The sequence below is a fragment of the Rattus norvegicus genome, chromosome 5 (genome assembly GCF_021556685.1).
Source record: "Rattus norvegicus strain SHRSP/BbbUtx chromosome 5, alternate assembly SHRSP_T2T, whole genome shotgun sequence".
NCBI lineage: Eukaryota > Metazoa > Chordata > Mammalia > Rodentia > Muridae > Rattus > Rattus norvegicus.
Window position 1 is genome coordinate 37,885,201 of NC_141538.1, and position 9,906 is coordinate 37,895,106.

Below are 9,906 nucleotides of genomic sequence, written 5' to 3' on the forward strand. Positions count from 1 at the left end.
TTTGCATTTCCCTTATGACTAAAGATGTTGACATTTCTTTAGGTGTTTCTCAGCCATTCGGCATTCCTCAGCTGTGAATTCTTTGTTTAGCTCTGAACCCCATTTTTAATAGGATTATTTGTCTCCCTGCAATCTAACTTCTTGAGTTCTTTGTACATTTTGGATATAAGGCCTCTATCTGTTGTAGGATTGGTGAAGATCTTTTCCCAATCTATTGGTTGTCGTTTTGTCCTAACAACAGTGTCCTTTGCCTTACAGAAGCTTTGCAGTTTTATGAGATCCCATTTGTTGATTCTTGATCTTAGAGCATAAGCCATTGGTGTTTTGTTCAGGAAATTTTCTGCAGTGTCCATGTGTTCTAGATGTTTCCCCCCTTTTTCTTCTATTAGTTTGAGTGTATATGGTTTGATGTGGAGGTCCTTGATCCACTTGGACTTAAGATTTGTACAGGGTGATAAGCGTGGATCAATCTGCATTCTTCTACATGTTGCCCTCCAGTTGAACCAGCACCATTTGCTGAAAATGCTATCTTTTTTCCATTGGATGGTTTTGGCTCCTTTGTCAAAAAATCAAGTGACCATAGGTGTGTGGGTTCATTTCTGGGTCTTCAATTCTATTCCACTGGTCTGTCTGTCTCTGTACCAATACCATGCAGTTTTTATCACTATTGCTCTGTAATACTGCTTGAGTTCAGGGATAGTGATTCCTCCTGAAGTCCTTTTATTGTTGAGGATAGTTTTAGCTATCCTGGGTTTTTTGTTATTCCAGATGAATTTGCAAATTGTTCTGTCTAACTCTTTGAAGAATTGGATTCGTATTTTGATGGGGATTGTATTGAATCTGTAGATCGCTTTTGGTAAAATGGCCATTTTTACTATATTAATCCTGCCAATCCATGAGCATGGGAGATCTTTCCATCTTCTGAGGGCTTCTTCAATTTCCTTCTTCAGAGGCTTGAAGTTCTTATTGTACAGATCTTTCACTTGCTTGGTTAAAGTCACACCAAGATATTTTATATTATTTGGGACTATTATGAAGGGTATCATTTCCCTAATTTCTTTCTCGGCTTGTTTCTCTTTTGTGTAGAAGAAGGCTACTGATTTCTTTGAGTTAATTTTATACCCAGCCACTTTGCTGAAGGTGTTTATCAGGTTTAGTATTTCTCTGGTGGAACTTTTGGGATCACTTAAATATACTATCATATCATCTGCAAATAGTGATATTTTGACTTCTTCTTTTCCAATCTCTATCCCTTTGATCTCCCTTTGTTGTCTGGTTGCTGTGGCTAGAACTTCAAGAACTATATTGAATAAGTAGGGAGAGAGTGGGCAGCCTTGTCTAGTCCCTGATTTTAGTGGCATTGCTTCAAGTTTCTCTCCATTTTGTTTAATGTTAGCTACTGGTTTGCTCTATATGACTTTAACTATGTTTAGGTATGGGCCTTGAATTTCTATTCTTTACAGGACTTTTATCATGAGGGGGTGTTGAATTTTGTCAAACCTAACAGGTTTGAGTTAGTGAGACTGGATATTTTGCATAAGTCTCTTTGTGTTTCCTGGGAGTCGCATTAGCTTCTGGAGGCAACTATGAACATGCTGAGGATGCCATAAGACTTTGGAGACTTTCTAAATACCTGAGCACCTGAAATGGAAACGAAAATGCTGTCCTTTGCTCCTCCAGTCTAGCCATCGGCATTCTAAGCATCTGGTCACCTACACTGATATGTTTTAAGTAGAGTGGGTGGTTTCTGTTGTATTCCTGACAAAGCTTTTCATGATGTATGCTATAGTTCTCTAACTAGCTTCTGCTTTAGAGCACGTATCATCTCCTGGAAGATAAATTAATGGGTCGGTGTCCATAGCTTACAATTTGGTTAAGCAACTGAATCTTACTGTGCTTATTTACTTGAGTTATAACTTCTGCCTGCTGGCTGCCACATAAAAGGTATTGCTCAGTCCAAGATGTACTTATACCCACTATTCTCACAGCTTTCCTTACTGAACCACCTGAAGAGAGGGAAGAAAATGCCATGGCTCTTGCTCTCCTTATGCAAAAAAAAAAGGCACAAGTAGAAGAAAGAGTAATGTGCATAAAAATATAAAAATCAAGTGCCAAAGTAAGACAGAGCATCCTCCACCAGTGAATACCCTACAAAACCTTACCCCTTTTCATTTATCTGTGACATCATATATGTCAATAATGTAATTGACAGTCTTCACCAGAAGGTTTTAGTTCAGTTGCTGTTTTTTCTCAGAAGAAAGAGAATAAGCCTGTGGGATAAACAAAATTATCCTAGAGAAAGTCTTTTGACTGGATCTCTGTGAGCTAAGACACTTCTCTTAGGTGATCCTATTGCCTATGAGACAATCTACATGTACACTTAAATCTGAGAATGTCCAAACTTCAAAGTATTAGAACTGGCATTAAAGTTAAACTCTAAAATTTAAGTTTTTATATCATTTCTGTTTCTATCTCTTTATTGTTTATCATTTCTCTGAGCCTTCAACTCATTCTTTAAAAGCTTTTGCTAGTTCTACAGTCCATTCTACCTCTATTGATTAGGTTTCTAAATCATACAGATATGAATTATATGACAGGGGAGGTCTTTCTCTTCCTCTCTCCTGTGTATGCCAAGTAGTCCCAGAATTACTCTGGATATCTAAAAATGTCCCCACTATTCTTTATGAGGATTTTTAAAATTGAAATAGCAATATCAATCTTCAGAATTCACATATTCGATATTAGAAGTGTTGTGTACAAATCAAAAAGAATAAGATATTTTTGTGCATCTGAAGCAAAATCCTGCTGAAGCAGATCACCAGCTTCAGAAGGAGACTGGCTCACTACCTGTTAACTGCACTGACACCTGCAGAGTCCTCCTCCAGAGCTTTTCAAGAGCTCCACCAGGGGGATAAGGATTAGCACTATCTACTTATAAAAAATATATAAACACACCCTTTATCTTTGAATATACAGTGATCTAAATTTGGAGACTCATTCTCATGAATATTTAAGTAATCAGTAAGCAGTAGTAATCATTTCCATTTTATAATTAAACTAGATGGGTCTTATTTTTAATTTAGGGTGAGTTATTTTCTTCTCTCTCTCTCTCTCTCTCTCTCTCTCTCTCTCTCTCAGGCAATCAAAGTAATTCTTGATGAATGTGTGATTTATCTAGTAAGGAACATCTACCAAAATAAGAAGACCCTGTGCTCTGGGGGGGGGAAATATATTAAATCAGATAAATTTTGACTGGTATAATTAAAATGATGTTTAATTTTTTTTAATTCTCAAGCTACAGATTTACATGCAAAAATACATAACGTTAGTACACACACACAAGCACACACATATGTATATATATATATATATATATATATATATATATATATATATACTAGGAATGTGGAATTTGTATTCATAGAGAAATTATCTTCTTAAATCCACATTTTCCTTTACTTTAATTATATTCCATACTCATTCCAACATCTCCTTTTTAAAAATTATTTTTCATGCATTTGTTGACAAACTAAACATTTTAATAAAACATTCATTTTATTCACCATTCATATTTATCTCTTCTTACCTACAGTAAGGGCAGAAATATTTCCTTATGTTATTTTGCCTTAAAACATAATTACAAGAGTACACATGACAAATTCATGGCTCAAGCTGCAAATTTAGCAGAGGATGGCTATGTTGGGCATGAATAAGAGGAGAATCCCTTGGTCCTGCCAAGACTGGACCCCCCCCCCAGTGTAGAGGAATGTCAGGGTGTGGAGGTGAGAAGGGGTAGATGGTTAGGTAGAGGAACACCCTCCTAGAAGAAGAGGGACAGGGGACGGGATAGAAGGTTTATGGATGGGAAACTGGGAAAGGGGATAACATTTGAAATGTAAATTTTAAAAATCTAATAAAAATGTTTTAAAAGCCATAATTACACCAATGGATTTAGTAATGGCTTTTCCTGTACTAAAATTAACAGTAATTCTAAACCAACTCTGAGGGTAATGGGCTCCGGAATAAGATATGAGTATCTCATACTTCATGTAGCAGAGGCAACAGGAATCTCTTCTAGCCCTGGATCTTGTGCCTGTTGCCTTGGCAACAATGGGTTACCTATCCCAGCACAATTCTGGTAGCAAGAACATCATTGAATGTTTAAGTTCTACCATTTATTGTGCTTTGATGTTAACACAACTGTTAGGCATTGGTGATATAAACTTAAATCTAATAAGTCGTGTTGTCCCTGATGCCAATCCAGTTCTTTCGGTGGATCAGTGTTCCAGAACACACACCTCTTCTTCATCAGCACAAGATTGCCCAAAGGTTGGCTCAAAATGAAACATGCCATCTGCTTTCTGCCCCTTCTATGAATTTCTCACAGAAGCAATCCAATGCAGGCATTTGTCAAGTCCTCCAGGCAAAGAGCATGAATTCATTTTTTTTACCTCTGGTCACATCATTCACAGTTGTTGGGTTGCATGAAACAGTAATGTTAAATAATTAAGGCGTATGACGCTTAAAATGTATATTGAGTTTTAAAAAATTCTTAATTATCCTAAAGAAGGAATCTTGCTCTCCATTTCCAATGGTTATACGGGGAATACATTACACAGTGGATGGTTTGCTTCAATTTGTCCATTACTTCATCTAGTCTTTCGATATCATAAGTTTAGTTTGAATCAGAAGAAAAGTTGTAGAAAAACAATAATAATCATTGTTCTAAATATCTTCTAGGATTTATTCCCAAACTAATAGTCAGGTAAACAATTATCATTAGGATACAATTTCTGTCCTCAAAGAGTCTAAAATCTAGAGAAAATAGAAAACCTATTAAAATGTAAGTATAGGGATTGGGGATTTAGCTCAGTGGTAGAGCATTTGCCTAGCAAGCGCAAGGCCCTGGGTTCGGTCCCGAGCTCCCCGAAAAAAAGATGTAAAAAAAAAAATGTAAGTATAAACACAGTAATGCTACAAGAGGAGGCACACAGAAGGTGGTGGAATCTTAGAAGACCTAAGCTTAAAATCTGGGGAAATTCAATGATTTGTTGTTTAGAATGTGTATTGAATTAAACTTTTGTACAGATATGAGTCATCACAATCTATCCTCAGAATAATGGCATAGAACATAAAGTACGTATGGACAGAAGAATTGGGACACAATCTAAAACTCTTTTTAGAAGGATAAGTAATTGAGTATTTTTTGACATTTTGTGTTGACAATCTCATATTTATTTGCTTAAGAATCCTAGCTCAATTTCATTTCTGAAGTTATGTGAGTATTAAGGAAGCTATGTTAACATGAGATCCAAAAATAACTGAATATGATTTACAAATCCAAAAAGAAAAAGTAGATAGGAGGAAGAAAAATCGATTGGCAGGTACAGGCACTTGCCACCAAGCTGAACAAATAGAGTTCAAATCCCAAGATATACATGGTAGAAAAAGAGAATTAACCAAAGCAAGTTTTCTCTGATACACACACATGTCACACACACACACACACACACACACACACACACACACTAAATGAATGAATGATGAATGAATGAATGAATGAATAATGAACTCAATACAAAATAAAAGTTCAAGTGGAAAAAAGTAATAATTGATGCTAAAAATTCTATTCATTTTCATTACAATTATTTCCTATCATGGAAGAGGAAACAAATTACAAGACACAAATCAAATAAAATATCCCTCAAGAAAAAAGTAATGAGCTTAAAAAAAATCAATGATCTGAGTAGAAAACACTTTGTCTAGGTAGTAATAAAATTATCAAACACTTTACAAAACCAAAGGAAATCAGTCTCTGGTTTGGAACAATAGAGGTCAGAGAAAGTCCCTACTGATGTTCCAGAAGTGAGACCAGGCATGCTTACAGAGCTCCACTACCCATGGGCCTGCAATTGCCTGCAGTCACCAAATGGTTGGTATAGAGGATACTGGGAAGTTTCTGGCCAAATTTCATATAGGCCCATCTGTTGAAGCCCATGAACCTGCCTGCAGGGGCAATAATGGCTTCTGTTGCTCTTCTGCCTTCCAAATCTTGCACAAGAGCCTCTCATGGGTAGAATCTAATCCAGAACCCTGCTGGCACAAACTCTGGAAATGTTATTAGCAGGAATCCAGGAGAAAACATGGGAGGGAGGAAATGGTGCTGAATTTCCATCAGGCCATCTGGCACATACATCAGAAACTCAACACTCTCACTTATTAAGAATAATTTTCTTTCATATTTTAGGGATTTATAAAATTAGCTCTTGCCCTATTTCTCATTTTATGCCAGGCTGGGAAACATATGCATATTACGTGTTCTTCACTTTTCTCTCACTCTGGAATTACCAGGGAAAAAACATGGTCAAGTTATATGTACAACTGCCAATGAATATGTCAAATCAACATGCTGAAAATGACAAATCCTTTTCCCTAATTTTATTTAGAAACTCAAGGAAAAAACTTTCAAAATCATTTGTGCTCATTCAAGTAAATACGCTGCTACAATTTTTGTAAGACTCACCAAATATTAAAAGTTAATATAAGGGTTGTAAGTGGAAAATATAAACAAAGACAATGATGCATATATATTAAATTATCTTAAAATTTAATTATAAAACTAAAAGGAGAAAAATACTAACATGCTTGTTTATAATGTACAACATTAATCATAAAACTAAAAATGCAATATAGGACACATGCCTCAGGGCTAGCTCCCAGAACTACAGTTTCTACCTTCATATAGACCTGACTTAGCATTTGTGGGAGTCTTCCTTTTCTGGGATTCATCATTCTCATTTGCAGACACTGACAGGAAGAAATGAGATAGCATAGTCTGAGATTCTAGAACAGTGTTGACTCTAAGAAAGTCCTTGATGAATACTCCTATGATACTCAGTGAGCATCTCCTTGGTGCATAGGGGACCATCTTATGTCCTAGTAGAAATGCAATACTGAACCCATTCAGCACAAAATTCCCAGAAGATGATGTTCAGGCAAGAGTGCCTACTGATGAGCCTGACCACTGGATACCTGGGAATCATATATGGAAAGGAGATAATGGACCCCTGCAAATTATCTTCTAACCTCTATTCATGTACACACACATACACACACAGAGACAAATAAGTAAATAAATAAGCCATTTTGAAACCATTTTAAATCAATGTGCCTGCCTTTATGGCACTTGTATTCTAGTATAAAACAAAGAAACAGTAATGTGTTGTTAGGAACAAAAGCATTAGAAGTCACAAATAGAGCAAGGAAGAAGGTAAAAAGTAATATAATTTATGGATCAAAATCAATAGAAAAGTCTGTCTGAAGTGGTGATAGAGAACAAGAGACTTGATGACTGAGATATTTTCAGTTCACTGTCTAGAAGGTTGACCAGAACTCTGAAACAAGACTGATCACAAAGGATCCCGGGGAGTCATACAGGCCGAGCTCAAGAGAAGGTACAACAAAGAGGTCAGAAACATGATGTAGAAGCCTGAAGATGGGAAGCATTCATTGTGTGCACAAACCTCAGAGCACTCTCTCTTTATACTTTGTACATCAATATTTCACTAACCCCTACTATGCAACCGGGAAAGCCAGATCATAGAGAAACTTCCAAACCATTCAATGAGTTCAGAAGTTTATTAAATAATTAAGGAAGTTGATATGAATTACATGATATTTGAAGAAGTCATGTGATAAGTATGGTTATCTCTGAAGACTACATCCAAATCTCAGAAACTGTGAATGTCTTTCTCACATGACAAAGGAGAAGTACAGATGCTATTCAACTAGCTTGAAAAACGAAAGAATATACAAAGCAGTCCAAATGTGCCTGTCCCAACTACTGACACTAGAAAAAGGAAGCAGAAAAAGAAGTAACTCTCTGCCCTATCCACTGAGGGAGTTTGGCATCACTGGACCTCAGGAGACTTGTAGAACCACTCCACCCTGGAGCCACATTGGGCTGCTTGAGGTCTGGAGCTCAGCCATAACCTCTGTATCCTTTGAGGATGTGACTGTGAACACAGAGAGGAGTGCACTTTGCTGAATTTCCACCCCCCCCAAAAAAAGGCTGTAGAGAGATGTGATGCAGGAAACCTGCAGGAACCTGGCTGTCATAGCAAAAAAAGCAAGAAAACTGGATCCTTGATGATGACTCTGAAAATTCAAGGAAAAATTTTCCCATTTCAGTTCAGACTGAATACAAACTATGTGAAAGTCAAGAATATGAAGAGAAACCAGGCACATGTAAGGAGTGTGGGAAATTCTTTAGTGCTCCTCAGTTTTCTGGAACATATGAAGACACACCGAAGAGAAAACTTATAAATTTAAACAAAATGCAGATGGTTTTAGCAGATACAGCTTTGTTCAGGGGCATGAAAGAATACATGCTACAGAAAAGCCCTGTCTGTGTGTTAAAGCAGAGTGGGAAAGACTCTTTGACTCTTGCTGGTACTCAACAGCACATAACACATAATGGAGATGGGTCATATATATGTAAAGTATGTGGTAAAGCCTTTCACTTTTCCAGTTCTTTCCTGACACATAAAAGAACTCACACTGGAGCAGAGTTTTATATATGTAAGCAATGTGGCAAAACCTTCACTTATTCCAGTGGCCTTTGCTGCCAGGAAAGGACCCATAGTGGAGAGAAACTCTATGAATGCAAGCAATTTCTGAATGAAAGTCATGAATAAACTCACCATGGAATAAAATATATATGTAATCAATGTGGGATAATCCTCAGTGATCACAGTTCCCTTCGGTGCCATGAAAAGATCCATAGTTCAGAGAAACCCTATGTATACAAGCAATGTGGGAAAACATTCACTTGCTTTAGCACCTTGTGAAGACATGAACGAATTCATACTGGAGTGAAACCCTATGAATGCAAGATATGTGGGAAAGCCTTCGTAGATTGCAGTTTTCTTTAATGTCATGAAGGATTCATAGTGGAGAAAAACCCTATGTATGTAAGATGTGCGGGAAAGTGTTCAGTTGTCAGGGCTCTCAGAAATGTCATGAAAGAATTCACAATGGAGAAAGATTCTCTGCATGTAAGCAGTGTGGAAAAGTCTTCATGCATCACAATGATCTTCAGTACCATGAACAGATTCACAGGGGAGAAGGCCTATGGTTGTATGAAAACCTTTGTGTTGAGCAGTGCACTGAAAAAACCATGAGCAAATCCATAGTGGATTGAAACCTTTTCTATGCAGGGTGTGTGGGAAAGCCTTCACATTTTTATAGTTCCTGACATTGCCATGAAAGGATTCACACTGGGGAAAATCCCTATGTATGTAAAGAGTGTGGGAAAGCCTCTATGTATCACAGTTCTCTTCATTGCCATGGAAATATTCAGTGCAGAGAAACCCTCTGTGTGTAAGCTGTGTGGAACAGCCTTCACTTATCACAGTTCACTTCAACACCATGAAAGAATCCACAGGGGAAAGAAACCATATGTATGTAAATTCTGTGCTAAAGCCTTTACTGATCATAGTTCTCTATGATGCAATGAAAGAATTCATGTTGGAGATAAACCATATGTATGTAAACAATGTAGAAAATCCTACAGTACTCATGGTTCCCTTAGATACCATGAAGGAATGCACTGTGTGCAAGTTACATTGAAAGACCTTCTTCTCTTTGAATAAGTTTTAATTTCATTAACTCAAAAAAAAGCATGATTATAAGTTATGTGAATAAGCCTTAGCATGTTCTAGTTCCTTTAAAATAAAATGTGGAGACTTATCTCTAATATAGACTAGAGGAAAGTTCCAGATCTTTCTAGCAAATATGATGGCATAATGAATTTAACTTGTATCAACTTAAAGCATGTGGGATTATCTCTATTTGTCTCAATTCAGTTCTGAGAAACCATGATGGGGATGAGAAGATGGCTCAGTT

The 9,906-nt window shown here is 36.9% G+C and overlaps 1 pseudogene; it reads left to right on the top strand.

The window, feature by feature from the left end:
* The first annotated feature begins 8,068 nt into the window (after positions 1–8,068).
* LOC148005695 (uncharacterized) lies at positions 8,069–9,653 on the top strand (annotated as a pseudogene).
* Positions 9,654–9,906: the final 253 nt, after the last annotated feature.